Raw genomic sequence first — 21,633 nt, 5'->3', positions numbered from 1 at the left:
TGTCCTGCCTTTCCATCTCTGTGTCTTTTTTTTCTTTCCTTGGATTTTAAACCACAGATTTACACCCTGGCCACACACCTTACATCATGTCTCAGCCCTGGTTATGTATCTATGGGTCATCAATGTTTAAGCAAGTTTTCTACAAAGCAGGAGCGATAAACTAATTGATTATCATGATAATTGCAAGTCACTCAACCAATTCTTGTGAACTAGGTATGCCCTGGATAGTTCTCAGTGGCGAGCAATTTACAGATCCACAGTCAGGTTGGCGAGTTTCCCCCCTGGGATCCATCCATCTGGTTCTGACAGCAACATATCCATTATTTCCACAAATAATGGGAAGGGAGGTTGAATTGGGTGGAATCCAGACACTCTTCCCCTGCATTTCTTCCTAATTACAAGAGTTAAACACTTGCTCCTTCTGTACAACTCTACCATGATATATCTATTTGCAAGAAGAGGCTAAATTTCTAGGAACTTCTCCACCTTCTGTGAACACTGTCATTAGGCCCTTCAGTATCAGTAGGATGACTTTATGGTCCTGTCATCTGAATGCAGCCTATAACTCAAATCCTTTGCAATTATTAAACAGCTACTATGGCTGTTTGTCATACATCATGAGATGTATGTCAGCAGCAAAATGCCAGGATAGGATTTGTAATACTCAAAACACAAACTAAAATAAAGAGCTACTCTCTCATTTCCATCTCTTCAGACTTGCATTTGGTCACTAAAAGCCCTTTTTTGAATATCCTTTCTGTGTTAAGTTCTGGCCCATCCATGTTCACCTCATATTGCAACACCTAGTATTGCTGAAGTCAAGGGGTTCATGTATCACATTGACTAGAGACGAGGGTGTTTATCTGTGCTATGTCAGCACAGAAAAGAGATATTTTAAATGTGTGGCAAGTTCAGATCAGGAAAGTTTCCTAATGGAGTATACATAAGAGCTAGCCTTTGAAGGGAATAGAATTCACCACATAAAGAAAGAAAACCATATATAAGGTGTGTGGGGGGGGGTGGGGGGACATCAGTGAAGACAACTAGAAGACCTATCCAGGTAGACTGCTGTCCTCAAGTGGTTGGAGAGAAAGGTGTCTTGTGAGTCCAGCCAAGACATACCCTTGGGGACACAGAAACCCATACTTGGGGTTCAGTACCTCCTCAAATGCAAAGTTTGACAATCAGTTTTAAGATTTGTGGAACACCATTTGGATACAGAGAACTGTCCAACATCTTGACCTAGAAGTATTCCCTCTGCCTCTTCTCTCCATATCCAGTCCCCTTGGGGAGCCTCCTGCACACCAGACAGGTCACCCGGCTCTGTGTCTTTATCCATTTCAACCCTTGTGACAAACCTATAAACACATCATGTTCCCAAGTCTCCAAGTGAAGGAACAGGAACCCCGAGAGCTGGTTTACTGAAGATCAAGCACATGGCCTTCACACACACAGCTGCCAACAGAATACTTCAGGTTTCCTGTGATACTCACACCAGAGGGAAGAGTGGAAGGCATGAATATCTGGTGTAACCCTAGCCCTGGTGAACGAAAAGATCTCATTCCCATGCAAGAACAATGACCGCAGAATATCTGGAAATTTCTAATGTGGACAGGAAGCTCCTCGGAGATAGACTTTGTTCCCTCCTGTGTCCTCTTTCTTCTCCAAAGCACTCATTCCTTTTATACACCTTCTCCCCTGAGGAAGCTCCCATTTTGGACCCATTTGGTACTGAGAAAGGCTCCTAGCGTCTCTCTGGTTCTGTTGTTGCCCATGACCTTTGGCGTGGTGGCATTCTCTCCCCAAGTCCTCCCTTTTCCGGCATTTCCCCAGCAATACAGAGGAAGTTGAAAGCTACATATTCAGGAAAACACTGGGAGAGAGTATCAGGATTTATTCCCAACAGTGACATGATTTTCTAGATAGAATGCTCTTGACACATTAGCTGTTCTGAGTTCAAATCCTTAAGACAACACACATGCATGCCCCTGTGAAGGTCAGCTTCCTGCTGACATTCCTCAGCAGGTGATACGCTCCAGTTTTAATCCCCTGTCCTCTCGTCAATGGTCTTTTCACCCGATACCAAGAGGCCAGATAGCTGAGCTATGGCCTCCTGAAAAGGACTTGGTATTCCAAAAAATTAGAAAGCAGAGGATACTCAGGGGCTTCTTAAAATCTCTCCAAGGGGCAGTCTGCTTACAAACAGAGTGCTCTATGACAGTGATTCTCAACCTGTGGGCCGAGACCCCTTTGAGAGGGAATGGCCCTTTTACATGGGCTTGCGTACCAAATATGCTGTAGATAAGATATTTGCATTATGATTCATAACAGTAGCAAAATTACAATTATGAAGTTGCAAGACATAATTTTATGGTTGCGGGGAGTCACTGGAGCTGAGTGAAAGGCCCACAGCATTTGGAAGTCTGAGAGCCACTGATCAATGTCCATGTCCTTAGAATGTGTGAGGCTCTTCTTTCTCATTCTAGCACAGAAAGAAGAAAGGGGGTGAAAGTTAGGAGGGAGAGAAAAGGAAGGGATTGAGTGGGGGGGGGAGAAGAAGATGAACTTAGCAACTAGCTCTCTGTTAAGAGCAGAGGGCTTCATGTATGTTACACATATATAAGAAAATTCAAGGACAAGATGAACATGGAGATGGTTATAAAAGCTGAAGACAGCATCTGGACATGGGCTGGGCATTCCCAGAGCTCTATGTGTTCAGTTTATGCCTGAATTTCCCTAGTGCAAATTTCTTATATTTGGTTTTGTACACTCAGAATCCCCTAGGGCAAGGTCACACCCAATGCCAGTCTATAGAGCCCTATTCTTTCAGACCTTCGGGTGTGTTTGCTCATTGCCTCTTTGGTCTTTGAGTCTTCCAGTATTCCTAGAACATTGTACTTCTGAAGCCGCAATCCTTCACATCACAGAGGGAAATAGAAAAGGAAGACGCTGGAGGGAGTATAAAGCGAGACAAAGAGGAGAGACTTTGTCAGGAGTTTTAAACTTTCTTATTGAGTTAGAAGTGGCCCTGGGGAGAGGGTGTTTTAGATGTTTGGCCTTCTGGGCTCACTGTTGCTGTGGAGAAGAAAGAGTGTGATGATTTAAAAGTGGTTGGGACACATCAGGGACTCGAGAGAAGGTGACTACCTCACAATTGCTCTTTTATGTGGGCATTAAGGCTGTGACTGATATTGTCATCATTTACAGGATCTGTTTCCTTCAGAAAAGCAGGAGAAAATCTGGCCTTTTGACTAGAAAGAGAAAAGTTTCCAGGCTTTTCCTTACAACCCCTTGTCCCATGATTCTCAGCGTTAGACAAAGGGCCCAGGCACTGAAGAGAAAGAATCTCTAATTTATAATCCACTCACCTGTCCTGTGCATTTGGCCAATACTCTTCACCTCATTGATGTTACCCTGGTAACCATCCATAGCCTGAGCAGGAAATATGAGGACATCTGTAAGTAGCAAAGTGGCAAGCACATTTGTGGTTAGGCAAGCACTCTAATAGCCAGTCTTTGGGGAATTAGTATCAGGATCCACCCTCCAAAGAAACCCCAGTCTGCTGATGCTCAGGCCTCCTCTAGATGTCAAGGTGTCTGCACAGAGCCTGCACATAGTTGTCTCTAGATTAGTTGGATACCAAATTTGAGGAAAGGGCTATGTAAGTAAATGTTGCTCTATATTGCTTAAGAGATAAAGACAAAAACGGAGTAAAGTATGTACATGTGTGGTGCTCTGAATGAAAGGGGTCTGCACATGTTCATAGAGAGTGAATCTATTAGGAGGTGTGGCCTTGCTGGAGTAGGTGTGGCCTTGTTGGAGGAAGTGTGTCCCTCAAGGTGGGCTTTGAAGTTTCAAGTGCTCAAGCCAGGCCCAGCCTGTTTTCCTTCCTTTTGTCAATTTGATTCTGATGCAGAACTCTCAGCTACCTCGGCAGCATCATGTCTGCCTACATGTGGCCATGCTCCCTGTCATGATGATAATGGACTAACCTCTGAAACTGTAAGCCCACGCCAACTAAATGCTTTCCTATGTAAGAGTTGCTGTGGTCATGGTGTCTCTTCATATGAATAGAAACCCTAACTGAAACAACGTAAGTGCATACATGGACTATTTATTTATTTATGCATTTAGTGTGGATGCAGGTGTGTATGTGTGTGTGTGGTGGTGGGGAATCAACAATGAGTGTTTCCTCAATCACTCTCCATTGTATTTTCTTGAGATGGAATCTCTTACAAAACACAGAGCTCTACGAAGTGGTGAGAGTGACTGGTCTTAAGCCTTGGGCATCCTCCTGTCTCACTCCTCATCTCCAATACTGAATACATGCACAACTGCTCCTGGCTTTTTGTAGGTGTTCTGAAGAACTCAAGGTCTCACACTGGTAAGTCATAAGCACCTTATTGATTGTGTCGTCTCTTCAGTTCCAGCCATAGTTAAGAAAAAGACAGTTTCAATATGCTGATATTGCATCCATGCATGCCAAGCCTGCAGGTACAGAGGGCTGGCTGAATGGAGATCCTGGCACTGAGGTTGAACTATAAAAGGGGGAGGGGCCAACAAGCTGGAGAGATGAGATGAGACCTAACCTCCATCAGCTAATAAACTATCTACAGAGCCCATGTGGTAGTTTTCCCTGTCTCTCTTCTCCCATAAATACTAAAAGTCAATGAAAGGGGAAGTACAAAATGGTTGCCAGCTTTATGAACGTCAAAGGGGTCATCGTCAATGGCTTAGCACTTGCCATAGCGAAGGTCACCTATGAGATGCTTTCTATATCTTCTGTTGCATTTCCTCAGAACTCAAATGTTGAAATCCTTCAACCTAAGTACCTCAGAGCATGACTGTACAGTTTTGGTCTGTATTTGAGGGCTCCCCGTCCACAGATTCAACCAACCACAGCCAAAAAGTATTTAGTGGAAAAAATGCATCTACACTGAAGATGTGCAGGCTTTTCTTCTTGTCATTATTCCCTGAATGATTAGTATAATAGCTGTATAGGTAGGAATGTGCGTTAGGTATGAGAATACTATGATATTTTATAGGATCTATATGTCTCATATTTTGATATCTATGGGACATACTGAATCAAATCACCTTTGATGTCAGAAGAATAGCTATATTTGGAAATAAAGCCTTGAAAGATATGATTGAATTAAAAGGAATTTTTTTATTTAATTTTATTTGTAATTCAATTTTTACACTCCATATTTCATTCCCCGTCCCTCCCCATCCACCTTCAGACTGCTCCACATTCCACACCTTCTCCCCACCCCACCCTGCCTCCACATGGATGTCCCCAACCTCCCACCCCACCTGAACTCTAATCTTCCTGGGGCCTCCAGTCTTTTGAGGGTTAGGTGCATCATCTCTGAATGAACACAGACCTGGAAGTCCTCTACTGTATATGTGTTGGGGGCCTCATATCAGTTGGTGTATGCTGTCTGTTTGGTGGTCCAGTGTTTGAAAGATCTCGGGGGTCCAGATCAATTAAGACTGCTGGTCCTCCTACAGAATTGCCCTTCTCCTTAGGTTCTTTCAGCCTTCCCTAATTCAACAACAGGGGTCAGCTGCTTCTGTTAAAAGGAATCTTTTTTACATAGCTAAATAGATGTGCAAGTATGATGACCTGAGTTCAGAGTCCTAGCACTCAAGTCGGGCATGGAAGTGTGTGCTATAATCCCAGCACTGAATGGTGGTGGAGACTTGAGGATTACAAGATCTTGTCAAATTGGTGACCTACAAGTTCAATAAGAGACCCTGCCTCAAAATTTAATGTAGAAAACAATAGTCAAAGAATATAACATGGATCTTTGAACTCTATACATACATACACATAAACAGATATATGCATGCACATACACACCGTGCACACGCACATACACACAAGCACTATAATTGCATTGAGCAAGTTCTGACCCAGTATGATGGATACCCTTATGGGAAGAAAGTAGGCCACAGCCATACAGAGAAGGAAGACAATGTGAAGACACAGGGAGTGGGGGAACCATCTACTTACAAGCCAAGAGGACAGTCCTCAGAAGAAAGCAACCCTACTAATACTTTGATCTTGGACTTCTAGCCTCCAGAACTGTAGGCAAACAAGTGCATTTTATTTAGCATTCCCAGGGACCTATTCCCATAGGACTTTATTATGGTGCCCTATGAAGGTAATACTATGCCTATGATTTTGGACTACGTAAAAACAATAAATGAATACACGTTGAATCATGGAAAACCAGAAATCTGTAGATATTAGACTGAACTGTTTACACTATAAAATATATCCAAGGGTTCTAGTATTATCCCTTTCACTGACACTATCCAGGTTTATCAATGTCTCTGAACACTAGATCTCTTCTGTAAAATGACAATAATACTACATGATTATATGTTATGAACTTGGACACTGGGCTCTGATGGGTCCTTGGTATACATGATTCATACACTTCCTGTTCTATATGGACACTAAACAAGAAGAAAAAGAGATACTCACAAATGGTTACTAGTGGAACAATAAAGAGCTTCCTGATGCTGTAGAAACTTGTCTACATGTATCCATGGAAACAATGCATGACATAGTAAGGCTTCCTAAGGTTAACTGTTGAGAGAGGGTCTGGTAAAATCTTAGCAAGGTGACAAGATGGTCTTAAGATTCATACAAATAGAAGGCTTGGGCATAAAGAACTGTATCTATAGGTAAGGGTGGCATCTGGGTGTACAATGCAGAGAGAAGCTGGGTTTAAAACAGGACAACTAGGTTGCTATCAAAGCCTTTAAGGTCTTCAATGCTAGGCTAAGTGATTCAGGCTTTGCTCAGTTATTCATCAGAGGTCACAGAAGGCTTCTCAGCAAAGGCATGGGTATGAACTGATCTGTCTTTTAAAAAGCAAACTTAAAAATCTGTGACGAATACTATAAAGGGAAAATGGACAAAAGGGAAGGCATTGAGAACATCCAGCTGGCATCAGGGCATCCACTATAGTCCAGGTACCTTGGAAGTCTCAGAGAAACAGCAGAATTGTTTGGATAATAGATGTGAGCCCAGACATTAAGTAGCGATAGTAATTGTGAATATTTTAGTGGGAAAGAAGACAGAGGGAGAGAGCTTGTTGGTACTTGTCAATGCCAATGAAGTTTGCCAGGCAGTTGTGAACAATTAGTTAATATTACATATAACAAGCATATGGCACCACGTAAGTTTCTTAGTTGTGAATTTAATATGTTAATTAATTAATAAATAAAATACCATCACTTAATATAAAATAGCTACTCATTTTAATTCAACAACCAACCAAGTAGAAGTAGGAAATATCACCCCAATCACTTCACTCCATCTTGACTGTAGTCTCTCCAGCTAATATTTGTGGCAATATGAACAAATATGCAGAATATAGCAAGAGTTTTAAATCCCATAGGGATGGGTCTTGCAATTCTACTGTTATAACGTGCAAATAGCATTAGGTTAAGAAAACTGAATTGTGGACATCCCTATCCCCCTCCCCTGCCCCACCCCCAAAAGTAACACTCCTAGGCAAGAAACTATCAAGGAGAACGGACGTTAGGACATGTGACTGAGATACTGAAGTTAGCTCTCCACAACGGAAGTCTTCTGACAGGAGTAGGGGAGGGGAACAAGTCAGTTCTATTTAAAGGGCAGGCCACTGAGAGTTTGAAATGCCCCAGTGAAGTATATAAATAACACAAGTTGGACTTGTTTTTATTTTAATTTAAAATGTTTGGGGGAAGTCACAAGAGTATGGGCAGACATGGAAAAACTGGGAAGTAAGTACAATCCGGGTACATGATGTGAATCGTGGTTCATGATGTGAAATTCCCAAAGATCCAGTACACAACATATATTTATATATGTATATGCATATATAGCATATAAAATATAATATATGTGTATAATGTAATATATATTTGAATTGTATTTTTTTACCAATACACCCCCCCTTTTCTCTGTACTCTGTAACCCTTTGAGCTTTCAAAGCCCTATTTGTATGTATTGTACTGAAAAAGGAAACATTTATAAGCCTCTGTCTCCACTGAGAGCTCACAGGCTCATTTTTATCATCCATTCCCCAGAGCCTAGCACAATGCATGCTTGGCTACAGCAGATTCCCAATATTGGGTGATTGAATTGTTCTTATTTTCATCTTGGAGTAGGGGTGTGTGTCTGTGTGCATGTGTGTGTGTGTGTGTGTGTGCATTGTATATGTGTGTGTGTGTGTGCGTCTATGTGTGTGTGTATACTATAAACTCAGAGCATAAAGTCATTCTCTTTTTAAGCTAAGGTGTTCCCCTCAATAAATGAGCTGACACAGTCTAGTAAGGACTCTCTAAGGCTCTGTTGAAGCAGTCAGCTTTGGTGAGTCCAGCTTCTTTTGAGTGCAAAGATGTGATCCTGGTGAAAATCACACATATTTGTTTGCCTTGAACAAGATCGCTGTGTGTGTACATCTTCTACACAGAATCTCATTGTATGAAGGTAGAAAAATGTTTATGCCTTTGTTCTAGTGGTCTTCTGTACCCAGGAATACATTTGTGAACATTTTCAACACATGGTTCTTCTCCAAATATTGACACTTTTTCATTGTATTTTAGTTGGTTTGCTATTCAGAACTATGGAAGAAAATTGCACAGTTATATGACTTAGGGAGCATCAATAAAATGGCCAGGTGTCCTGATGGCCAATGTTTTCAAGCTCAGTGTATCCAGCACAAGGCTTTTTCTCATTTGCAAACTTCTTCATCAGATGGTAATAAGACCAGAGTATGCTTTTAAACGTACTTTGCTTTCCTTTTCTACTGAGTCTCATGGGATTTGGGTTATCTTAGGATATACAACTTAGGAAAGCACTCACACTGAAAGGTACTTGACCATCTGGCTTAGGCTTTAGTTTTATTTATAACTTACTGTGGGTAGGTATAGGACAACGTGTGTAGATGTAGATGCAGCCACCCCTCCCCCAAAATGCACTGGATCCTCTGGAGCTAGAGTTAAAGTGGTTGTGAGCTATTCTACACGGGTATTGGGAATCAAACTCAGGTCCTTTGGAAGATCAGCACGTGCTTTTAGCTGCTGAGCCATCTGTCCAGCTCCTGGCCTATTTTTGAGAGCGTTTACAAGCTGTCAAGGTCAATCCTTTAAGCATAGCACCCCTCTAGTGCTCATCAGTCCTACATGATAAATGCCAGTGTTCGTTTGTTTGTTTGTTTGTTTATTGCCTGTTTAAAGAAGCAGAAATCAAAGCTATAAGTTACTTTTTTGGACTCCATCATGTAGAAGTGAGCTTGAGACTACATCTCTTTGATTTGCATCTGGCTTCAGCTTCTTTACCATGCTGCTCCAGCCTACGACATCGGTACCCAAGCCCTTGCTTCTTCCACTTTCTCTGAAAACAGCAGTAGCTTCCAACATGAACTGAGAACTCCAAATATGTCAACAGATGACTAAGAGAGCAGTAATCATTAGCTGTGGGTCCAGAGGGGAAGATTTATAAATAGCAAAATAGGGATATTTTTGCACCTGTACAACAATAACATCAACAACGGTAATAAGGATAACAGCGATCTACTTCATCTGTAGAGAAACGTTATCAAGACATCTCCACGTGTGTGATCACAGTGAGGCAATGGGAGACTCTGGGACGAGCAGGTGCAATATCTTCACTTTGGTCCTATGGCCCCCAAAAGATCTGTGAGACTTCCCAAGAAACATCCAAGGGATAATGACAAATGCTAGATAAATCATTCCAAAGCTATTACAGAGAGACTCACTCTGCCATATGGAAAAAGTGGCCGGGGAACAATTAACTTCAACAATGTATATTGCCCCTGGAAACAAACCTGAGCTAAGCTGCCACCATAAAGGCTGACTGAAACCTCTATCAATTAGTCAGTAATAATGGCCATAGTTTGAAACCATAAAAACTTAGAAAAAAAATAAAATAAACGCAGGCCATGAAATCATTTCAAAATGATTCAACAGCAATTTTTGTGGGAGATGCACTGAGCCCCTCCTGCCCGTTGAATGGATTTCCCCTTCTAGCTTAAGGAGAGCATATGTTGGAGGTGTGTGAAAGCTCTAGTGGAGTGAGGGTAATTGGCACTAGAATTATTGCAAGTGTTTAATAAAAGAACCCTTGTTTATGAAGTGCAGAGTGTGTAAAACAAGCTAACAGAACGGCACGCATGCTTTCATTGCTCCACACCACCAGCAGCATAAGCAAGCAGCCATGCTATAAATCATGGGCTAGCCTTTGAAAGACAAACAGAGATGGACACAGAAATCACTTAAGACCACAAACTAAGTTAATCTAAAACAGTCAAGCCGGAGACAGTCACAGATCAACAGTTTCAGGATGTAACAGCAACAGTTTGCTACGTGGTCAACTTAATGAGGTAAATAGAACCTTGGGAAGGAGTAGGTAGAGATAGAGCCTGAGGCTTGCTGTTTGAAGAGCAGCCTGGGTACCTTGAGACCAAGCTGTCCCTCCCAGTCAGGAATCCGTTAAGATGGAGTTTATATGATTTAGAGACCCCAAACATGTGTTATCTTAAAGTGACTTTATGCTTTAAATATGAAGCATTGCCTTCAAGGCTTACCTGATACATATGTCTTCCCCTGGCTGGTCACAGAAGGTGGTCTGCAGCCCTGCCCTCATTCCCTACTTCCTGTCTTCATGGGATACAGCAGTCTTCTCCTCCACACCTTCTGGACAGCAAGACATTCTACTGCAGCATGGACCCAGAACCAGCAGGGCCAAGGACACAGGAATTGAAATCTCAGTGAACCAAAGTCTGTAATTCTTTCCTTTAGGTTGTTTTTCTCAGGTATCCGTCATGGCAGCAATGAAACTGGATAACACAGAAGAGTTACACATGAAATCAGTTAGCATGATTATACAGTACACCTTTTTAAGACTTTAATTCCATTTGTGTGTATCTACACAAGTGCACCTATGTATGTGTGAATGTTTGTATGTGTTGCGTGCATTGTGATATGTATGTTTTACATGTATATGAAGTCCAGGGTTGATATTGGGCTTCATCTTATTATTGGAGCAGAGTCTCTTGATCAAACCCAGAGCTCACCAATATGGCTCATCTCACTAGCTAGCTTGCTTTGGGGATCCCTGGTCCCCACCTTTCAAAGGCAGGGGTTACAGGACTGTTAATGCTGCCTAGATTTTGCTTTCATGTGGGTGCTAGGGAACCAAACTCTGGTCGTCACACGTGCACAACAAATACTTTACCCAGTGAGCCATCTGCCCAGCCACAAACAACATTGATTCCATGGGGTTCAATGCCATGGAGTTGACAAAGACCATGGGGCTCCTGATCCATGAACTAACTGAGTGTCCGATGATATAACCAATATTAGAATATTTCTTCAGAATAATTGCACAGCTTTTTCTTCTCCTATGAGCAGCCCTCTGAGTTTAAAAGAGATGTGGAATGTAAAATACCAGTTGATTATAAGAAAAACATGCATCCAAGTTGTAAGGTACATTTAAATCTCATTAAACTAACTGAAAAATTCATGAGCAATACATGGATAATTTGTTTCTTATTAAAACATTAAACTTGTAGAGAATATTTAGCTGTTCAAATGTCAAGTAACTGGCTAGCTATAGTAAGTTAATTAGCTACCAATTCATTGCTAAAGATACTTAATTGACATTTAATAAGCATATTAAATACCAATTAACCAACTATATTTAGAGCTAACTATATTTAGTCAAAGCTGTTTTGTTAATTGCTTGCTCAGTGTCTTAGTACTATGGTCAATAGATTATAACCCAATTAAATATATACATTAATGTGTTTACATATGTGTCTCCCCAGTGGGAACATTATCTGGATGCACATGTGTGGCTTTAACCATTGTCACCCATCTTGGTAAAGACAACAAACAACTTTCAGCAAGTCACCCTGGCTCACTGAGTTGAATCAGACAAGAGAGGATGTCAGAAATGTGGCGCTCTCTTGTCACTGCTGAAAGCAGGGAGCCTCAAAGGTTCTGCCAAGTAGAAGTGCAGGGCTTCTGGAGGCTGGGTTCACATGCCCTTTGAGACCTGTGCAGAGAGGCTTTCGTGAACTTTCAGAAATACTATTGATACTATGCTTTAGCAGAGGGAGGAACAGACTCGGTGTGATAATTGCCTCCAGGATCTCATGGCTGCCCTGGGCTTGAGCACTCTTGGCTGGCATTCTTTTGGACTGTTTGCTGAATAGCATTGTCAGTCACATGCTGGGGGAATCTGGATTGTGTATTCTGGTCACAACACTTTCCTGCAGACTTGATACTCAGCACAATAGAGGAGAGACACGCGAAAAGAGAGCAGGGACCAGAACACATTAACCTTGGGCCACTCTTCCCTGACCCCATGAAGGCATTTAATGGGTTTTGTAGGTCCTGATGTGTGGCACCCTTCCTGAGGTTTAAATATGCAGAAGCACTGAACAGTGGCATGAATCAGTTATCAGAGGACTGAAGGGCGATGCTGGTGGTCCTGCAGGCAAGAAGCATCCAACATGGCCAGACCATTTAATCACTGCCTGAATCAAGGTGAATTGAGATTAGAGAATCTTAAAGCTTGGGAGGTTCTTTCAATTTTTAAAATAATTAACATTTGCACCTCACGCTCACTGAGCTTCCACAGAGCAAAAGTCCAGGAATAGGAACATGGGTTACATTTTTGTATTAACTGTGCAATCCTTGCAAGGCAGCCATTTGGCTAGTGAACTAGGCAGCTTGTTTTGAGTACTCCAAATAAAGGGAAGAATTGTTTTTAGGGGAGCCTGAAATCCAGAGTCTAGAGGAATAGCTGAGCTAAAAACTAAGAACACCATAGTTATGGAAGACAGAAGGCAGTGGGCAGGCACAGAGAGACTCATCGCCTGAATCTGGGTGATCGATATTATAGAATCCCAGAAATGCCAGTCTTACTACAGTTGACCCCGCCCCCCAATCTGTGGAAGACACATTCCAGGATCCTCGGTCAGTATATGAAACTATGAATACACAGAACCCTATAGACACTCTGATTGCTACAACAGCATTGACCATTGAGAACCAGCATTAAAATAGCTTCCTACGCCTTAGCACCTCCCTATATCACTAGTCTTGTGTTTTGAGACAATTTATAGATAAAGAAGGTAACCTGGATATAAGCAATGTGATGCCTGAACAGTTTAATAACAGAGGTGGCTGTTCTATTAACTCATGGGCATGCAACCTATACAGTATAGACACTTGTCACAGAGGGGCGGTTCACATCCCAGGCCAGATGGGCAACAGCAGCTTCGGATGTCAATGGGAACTTATACCCTCTGAACTGCTCATTTCTGTAATCTTCCATATACTATATTCAGATTGCTACTGAATATGGGTTGCTAAAATGGTGGAAAGTAAAAACAAACAAACAAACAAAAAACCCACACAAATAAAAAGAAATGAGGGGACCTTGGAAGGATGAGAGGCCTGTGGCTCCTGCCTTTTGTTATCTTAAGGGACTACTGACCATCTCTGAAGGTATGACCTCAAGAAACCCCGAAGAATAACTATAATTCAAATATATCAAGGCTGGATTTTTGGGTGACAGAATAAATGAGGCACAGAGTATGTCAGGAGTAATCATTTCAAATGCCAATCATTATAATGGCTGTATTTACAAGTGAGATAGCTGCTTATAAACAAAGACATAGAAGCGTTAATTGGCTACTAGTTGAGAGTGTGCCTGGTTAAGGTAACTCTGTTTTATTTGTCCTTTCATCTCACCCACTGAACAATGTCTCTGAGGTCTTCTTGTTATGGATACATCAGTGGTTATTGGAAGGACTGCCTCTGTGTGGAGAAGGGTGGACCTCCTTCTACAGTGACTGCTCTGGGCTCTAATGGGAATCTTCCCATCATCTTGAGACTTGGCTGCATGTTAACATGTAACACCCCTTAAGCTGTCCCAGGGCGGATTAAGAAATGCAGTTTACCTCATTTGCCTTTTGCCTTGCTTTTTCCATTGGAAGGATTTGTGCACTTTGCATATTTTCATTAATGAATGACTGTAGTGTGCCTGTGAGCTTTGTTTGAGGGTACCACAAAATGTGGGAGAAAATTCATATCCATAGGGAAAGCCTTGTTACCCTGGATAAGTTTGATCAATGAGGGAAAGAAAGAGTTTGCAAGAAAATTTAAATTCTCTAGTATGAGATGCTTTTGGGTAAGAGGAACACTCAAGCTAGGGTTAGTAATGAATTAGTTAACACAACAGAGGCACGGAATCAGAGTCCATAGACAGAGCCAGCATTTCAATTTTCAGCTCAGTTGGCAGTAGAATCTAGGCTGAGCTGGGGCTTGGCATAAATTGTGAATTCCAGGGTATTGTATTCTTGCCTTCTTGGGGCCTGAGTAAGCCACAGTTGACATATAGATTTGAGGCTCAAAATCCAGTTATGGTGTTTACAGAGGAGAGAAAAGAAAGAGTAAAGATAGAGATGTGGAAAGTGCAGGAAATAAAGGTAATGGATTACAGAGAGTATCTTTTGTTAAAAGAGAAATGGACACAATGAACCTCCATGTTTAGTTCTAAAGGTAGGTGATTAAGGGGGCCATCCGTATGAAGTATTAAAGCTGGTGTCTTATAAATTTTTAGTTAATGATCAATTTGAGTTTATTAGATAGATCAGAACAAAAGGACATAAATGCAAATCAAGAGGAGAGGAATGTAAAAGTCACTTAAAGAGCTACTTTATGGGTAAAATGATGACATTTGGGGTGAAGTTGATAATGATATGGATTCAAGTAAATTAAAGAACAAAATGGTTCTCCTTTGGGAAGAAACTCCCTGAATTTCAATGGACGTCAATGTGGCGCCTCAGGAAAGGAAACAGTGAGCTCACGCTACATTGCAGAATCCCGAGCCAAATATGCCTCCTGATTGCTTACCTCTCTCAAAGACACAAGCAGTACGTCGGTGGCTCTCAGCTGGCTAACACAGTGACCCTTTAATACAGTTCCTCATCTTGTGGTGACCCCCACCCATAGAATCATGCCATTGCTCCTTCATAACTGTAGTTTTGTCTTAGTTAGGATTGCTATGGCTGTGAAGAGACACTATGACCACCACGGCAACTCTTATAAAGGAAAATTAGGGCTACCTTACAGTTTCAGAGACGTCATGAGAGGAAGCATGGCAGCGTGCAGGCAGACATGGTGCTGAAAAGGAGATGAGAGTTCTACATCTGGATCTGAAAGCAGCAGGAAGAGAGGCACATTGGACCTGGCTTGAGCTTCGGAGACCTCAGAGCCCTTTCCTTCCCCCTCCATGTATACTTCTTCCAACAAGGCCACACTTATTTTAACTAGGCCACATGTCTTAATAGTGCCACTCCTTGAGCCTGTGGGGCAATTTCTATTCAAAACACTACAGCTACTGTTATGAATTGTATTGTAAATATTTGATATGCAGGATACCTAATATATGACTCCCAGGAGGGTCTCGACCCACAGGTTGAGAACCAATGCTCTAAGTGCTGGCAAAAGCTATAAATGTTGGCCAGAACTTAATTATTTTTAATGGTCCCACTCCTAAGCCCTACAGAAGGCATGAACCATGGCCCAGCAATATATGTCTTGGCAGTTCCCAACACTCCATGGATAAATTCCAAGCTATATATGGTTGTCAATCAGTGCTGGGAGCAGGTAAGACACATTTTTCATTGCCAGTGAGTACAGCAGGGGAAGGTTGGACCCCAAAGGAGGCTTCTCCTGATCAGGACTGAGGTCTGGGTTTCTTGTAGGACTGGGTTCTGAAGGGCTATGGAGTACTGTCAACAGAGCTTCACCAGAAGGGAGATTTTCAGGGATCAAGATTGCCCCATTCCACCTAATTTAGGCTTGGTTAGACCTGCATTGGTTCTAGCATAAGTGTTTTCATCTTTATAATGAAATTATGATGAGATCAAGGTCACCCACAGCATCAATAAGTTTCTAGAAACAGGTTAAACCGGTTTCAGGCCACCCCAGCAGCACCCCAACCCCAGTGGGTGGAAGCTCATGGTAGTGGGCAGCTTGGGCACATGGCTCTCAGAGTTCAGACTGTAACTCTGATAATCAAGGAGCAGAGCCTAACAGGCAACAGACTCTCAGTTTGGGGCTTTAGCTTGTGGCTTTGACATAAGAAAGCTGTGTAGAAACACAGAACTTTGGACTTCACTTCAAGCCTAGGGAGTCAGAGGCCACATCCAGCAAGGCCCTTATTCAAGTTACATGTACATTAAAGTTTGAAAAGCACAGGTTTAAAGAAACACAGTGTATGGCTACCTGCTAGCTAAGGTGCAATGCAAGAAACTTTGCATTGAGTCCTGGATTCTTCCACCAAATCATCTTCACTATTTAATCTCTAGGTCTCAGTGTCTTTTTATATACAATGGAAATGATGACATTAACTACTTGAAAGGGCATGAAATGAAATTAATATTACCAGTAGGAGACCAAACTCTGAAATCACAATCTTGCTCTTCCTTCTCTGACTTTATTACACCATGTAACTTCACTGGGCTACAGTTTCTTCATATGTAGAGAGAAGGCCACAATGTTTCCTATATGAAATCCAAGGATTCTAATGTACTAGACATTCCAACAGCATTCATAATGTTTATTTGTGTGTTTGTGCACATGGAGATGTGTGTGTGTGGTGGGGGAGGTACCTATATTGGGAGGATAACTGTACAGTTGGGGAGACCAGTGAAAGACACTGCGTGTCCTGCCATATTGCTTTCTGCCTTATTCCCCTGAAACAGTCTCACACTGAACCAGGAACTCACAGGTTCAACAAGCCCAACAATCCCCATGGGGCCATGCTTTACGTTTTATGTGGGGACTGAGGATTCTGTCCCAGGTCCCCATGCTTAAGGATCAAGAGCACTTCTCCACTGAGCTATCACCCCAGACTGTAAAGCTCTTAGATCACTCCTGGCATCTAGCTTACATAGACATGTGACTTGACAGACTCACACAGAAGTACCGTGCACATCAGTTAGCAAAAGTACAAATGAATATCCATACTTAACATTGATTTTAGTGTTAACTGTTCCTGGTAACATTGCTTGCAAAGGGCTCGCAATGGTAGAAGCAGTTGTATCAAGAATGCAAGATAGAGAACAGATTCAAAATTTTAGTAATTATCCATTTGTCATACATAGTATTTGTCTTCATCTTCTAATTGGGAACTGCTTCTTGGCAAACCAAATCAGGAAAGTATTGTAGACATGTCTCTCCATTCAAATGGGTTGGCAAACAAGTTAGTTCATACAACCCAGCTTAAAATTGCTCTTTTCCAAACAAAACAAAAGACTCCCCTCCCCACCCTCCAAACCTCTTTGGTATGAATTAACTTCTTTTTGACTCTGTAAATTCAATTTACCTCATTCAATCTACATTTCTTTAAAACAACTCATCTTAGTGTAGCCAGCATGAACACCCCATGTCCTAGCAGAGGGTAAGGGAACTGCTAACTCAGTTTTCTCTTTCTTAACCCCTTCTCCGAGGCTGATCTCTCTCCTGCACAGAGCTCATCAGCTCCCTTTAGCTACATGAAGAATTTTTTCCTTGAAGAGCTGCCCTCCCCACTGCCTCCAGCCTTGTGACCTGGTTTCTGGCTTCAGGTCTCCTCCTGACCCCAGCTCAACCCCTCTCGCTCCTCACAGAATCATTTCTGAGGCCTCAGGTTGCCAAGGACCACGAAAGCCTCCAATTCCACTGCCTTTTAGCAGCCTGTGCAACCTGAAATAATTTGCCTCAAAGCCAGTTCTCGGAGAAGCTGGTCAGACAAATAAGGGATTGAACTATATTTCCTTTTTGCAAGCGACTGCCGGCGGCAACATCTGTTCACTGTAACAAGATTGGGATATTGCTGTGCACTCCTTTGCTACCCAGTCTAGCCCTTTCCCTAGTGGAGCACCCCCACCCCCAGGGGTCACCTCACAGAGTTTTCTCTGTAGCCTAGTCTGCTATACTAAGAAACTGATAACTAATTGCCATGACTTCAGATCTTAGCTTGGCCAGCTGTGTCGAAGAGAGGCAGCCCTGGCCTCTCCAGTGCTGCAGATCTATACTTTATCCTCCATAAAAAAGTCAATATTGGAGCAAAAAAAATGACATTTAAAAATCATAAAATAAGTAGTTTGGTATTTGCCTAACGTTCTTTTCTTCTCTTCACTTTATAAGGCGCCGTGTACTGTCTTGTTTACTTTCTTTGGAGAGGTAACTTTCCAGTTTCCAATGACATTTTTTTCACATAAAATACATTAAAATAATGACACCTGAAAGCTTCACTAAAGGGCCTAGCAGAAGAATCAGTGAATGAGAATCCAAAACAATAGAATGTATCCAAATTAATATCCAAAGAGGAAAAAAACATGGGAAAAAATTAGTTTCAATGCCAGTATCAGGTTATCTAAGAGTCCAGTAGAGAATGAATGAGACTGAAAGACCTTATTTGAAAAATAACGGGCGAGAGATATTTTGCTTCAGCTCCAAATGCTGAGACTGTAGGATGCACAACCATAGTACTTGGGTTCCAATGACGTCTAAGTAAGGGACAGAGTAAGGCCACCAAGAAAAGACAGCCGAACTGCACAGAGGCTGCCTCTGTGGATGCTCCCTCGGCAATTCTGATCTTGGGAAATGGGTTAACTTTAAGGCCCACGATATGCAATTTAGTCTTTCTCCCCCTCAATTCTGAAATTGCACTATAAATTTTTATAGCTTAACAGATTAAAGAATGATTAAAACCACACAGCACATGTTAATTACAAACAGCTCACCCGTGGCAAATACACGTTAATCCATGGCAGGGTGGCGAACGCATGCCTCTGTCCTGAACCAGGGCTGGCTCCTCGTCCTTATAGCTCACAGAGGTCCCCTCAGAAGGAGCTAAGAGCCCAGGAAGGGCAAACAGGAGTTTCACCCTCAGCCCCAGGAAAATTCTACTTCAAGATAGAGCCCTGAGGCTGAGGAGACAGCTCACTGGATAAAGTCCTTCCTGGGAAAATGTGAGGACCCGAGTTTGAATCTCCAGCACTCACTTAAGTAAAGGTCAGACATGATGTAGTCCCAGAGAGGAGGAGACAAGTGGGACCCCGAAGCTCACTTCCAGATAGGTTTGGTGAGAGACCCTGCCTCAAAAAAGTAATGTGGAGAGTGACTGAGGAAGACATTGACCGGCCATGAACCCATATTCATACAAACAACATTCCCCCAGCACATGAGAGACACAGAACATGCATCAACATGCATTTCAGTGCCAAAGACTGGACTGATCCCTCTTGTCCTTCGGGGGAAATAGTTTTTAAAGTTGTGACCTCTTTGGCAGGCCCAGGAAGGATATAAAGGAGGGTATATCCTTGGCTGGTTCATAATGTTTGGACTTCTGCACATTACTAGTAAGGCCCTTTGGCCTCTGTGAAAACAAAAAAAAAATATTATCAATGATCTGGAAGAGGACACAGGCAGCACATGTAAGTCAAAGTCAGTGACAATTCGCTAACTATTTAGCTAAACTGTGATGAAGAACAGGTTGACATGCATTAAAATAATTGGGCAGTTGTTTAAATGTATGAAAATGCTATATAATTTCTTTTTTCAGTAGGATGTATCAACATTACACTAAGCAAATCATATGGCAAATTTAGTGAGCTAAAAAGAAGCATGGAAGAAATATGAAAATCAGTACATCATTAAACTATTCTAAAAACTGGCTGGTCATTTAATAAAGATGTATGTCTGTGTTTCTGTGTTTCTGTGTCTGTGCGTGTGTGTGTGTATGTGTGTGTGCATGTGTGTGTGTGTGTGTGTGTGTGTGCACGTGTGTTTCCTAAGTGTGGTGGATTAAATATGCTTGGCCCATGGAAAGTGGCATTATTAGGAGATGTGGCCTTATTGGAGGAGGTGTCGCCTTCTTAGAGGAAGTGTGTCGCAATGAAGGCAAGGCTTTGAAATCGCATATATATACTGGGCAGTGTGACACAGAGAGTTCTGGCTGCCTTTGGATAACGATGTAGAACTCTTTATCTTTCCTGCACAGTGCCATGCTAACTGACCTGATGATAATGGCCTGACCCTCTGAAATGGTAAGCTGTCCCTAATTAAATGTTTGCCTTTGTAAGAGTTGCCATGGCCATGGTGTCTGTTCACACCAATAAAACCCTAAGACACTAATGTATAATCAACACAAAATAGCAAAATTCCATTATCACTGTAATGGAATATCTGTTTTATTGGCTTATTTATTTTTCTAACTTTTTAGTTGATATATAAAGAGTGGGTCTAGTGACAGTTTCATGCCTATATAAATAATTGTGTCTCATTATTTTCCCCTGTCCCTACTCCTCTTGAGGTTCCCTTTTTTCATTAAATATTTCTTCCTTCTTCATAACACATCTACTGCATTCCCATCTGGTTCCTTTCCCCTTCCCTTTAAATCTTCTTCACTTTCATAGTTCGCTCTCCCAAACATACACCATCTGCTTTCACGTTTTATATATATATATATACATATATATATATCATATATATGACACATATATGATATGAATATATATCATATATATATGACATATATATGATGTGAATATATATATGACATGAATATATATATATATATATATATATATTCACACACAAGTCCGCACATTCACACATTTAAGTCTAGATTGTTCATATGAGACAAATCATGTGATGGTCTATCTTCCAAAGGCAGCATTATTTTGCTTTACCTGGTAGAATATTTGACACTATGGCATGGACAGTAACCAAACTATAGTCTTCGATGTGTTTATTCAGAAGGAATTCATGAAGGAGCCAAATTTAAAATAAATAAATAAAAGGAACAGAACAAGATATGCATATTTTAGAACTTGTCCTATTAAATTGGGGCAACATATAAAAAAATGACTGGTGCACACACACCTTAAGACCTTCAGGGTTGACCTCAAGCGGAAGTCCCCCAGGGTCACTGTGAGCTAAGTGAGAAGCATGTAAAACATTTGACAGCTTTGCGCAATGGCAGTATCATAGCCAATGAGGTTTATCCGAGGCGCGATTATTGCTAATTGAAAACATTTGGCCATTTCTCTTTAGCAGTGGAACTCATCATCCATTTGCCCAGAAACACATCTCCAAGGCCCCCACTCTGCATCCGACCTCCTGGAAGAAGACCCACTCTGCACACACATTTGAAGACCATGCTTCAAGTGAATATTTCCATTTCTTCAATGAATGTCATGAAAGAGCAAATTCTTAAATTTCTAATAATAGGTTCGGTTTTTCCCCCAAGCTTGAAATCCCAGCTTTGTTTGTTCATTGCCTCAAAGCCATTTACCCCATTCATAGCACAGTACCTGGGCCACGATGGACAGGAACAGCTCTGTGCTTTCTCCTACTTCTGTACAATATGTAGTGATACCCTGCAGGGTACTGGCTAGTTTTATGTCAATTTGACACAATCTAGGGTCATTAGACACAAGGGAACCTCAATTGAGAAAATGTCTCTGAAAGATTGGGCTGTATAGAACCCTGTGGGGCGTTTTCTTAATTAGTTACTGATGTGGGAGGGACTACCTC

At 41.7% G+C, this 21,633-nt stretch overlaps 1 pseudogene; it reads left to right on the top strand.

The window, feature by feature from the left end:
* Positions 1–21,061: 21,061 nt before the first annotated feature.
* On the top strand, positions 21,062–21,328 carry LOC115029932 (annotated as a pseudogene).
* The last annotated feature ends 305 nt before the right edge of the window (positions 21,329–21,633 follow it).

The sequence above is a fragment of the Mus caroli genome, chromosome 18, assembly GCF_900094665.2.
Source record: "Mus caroli chromosome 18, CAROLI_EIJ_v1.1, whole genome shotgun sequence".
NCBI classification, from domain to species: Eukaryota; Metazoa; Chordata; class Mammalia; order Rodentia; family Muridae; genus Mus; species Mus caroli.
Note: the sequence above shows the minus strand (reverse complement) of the source record. Positions and strands in the feature narration are given on the sequence as shown.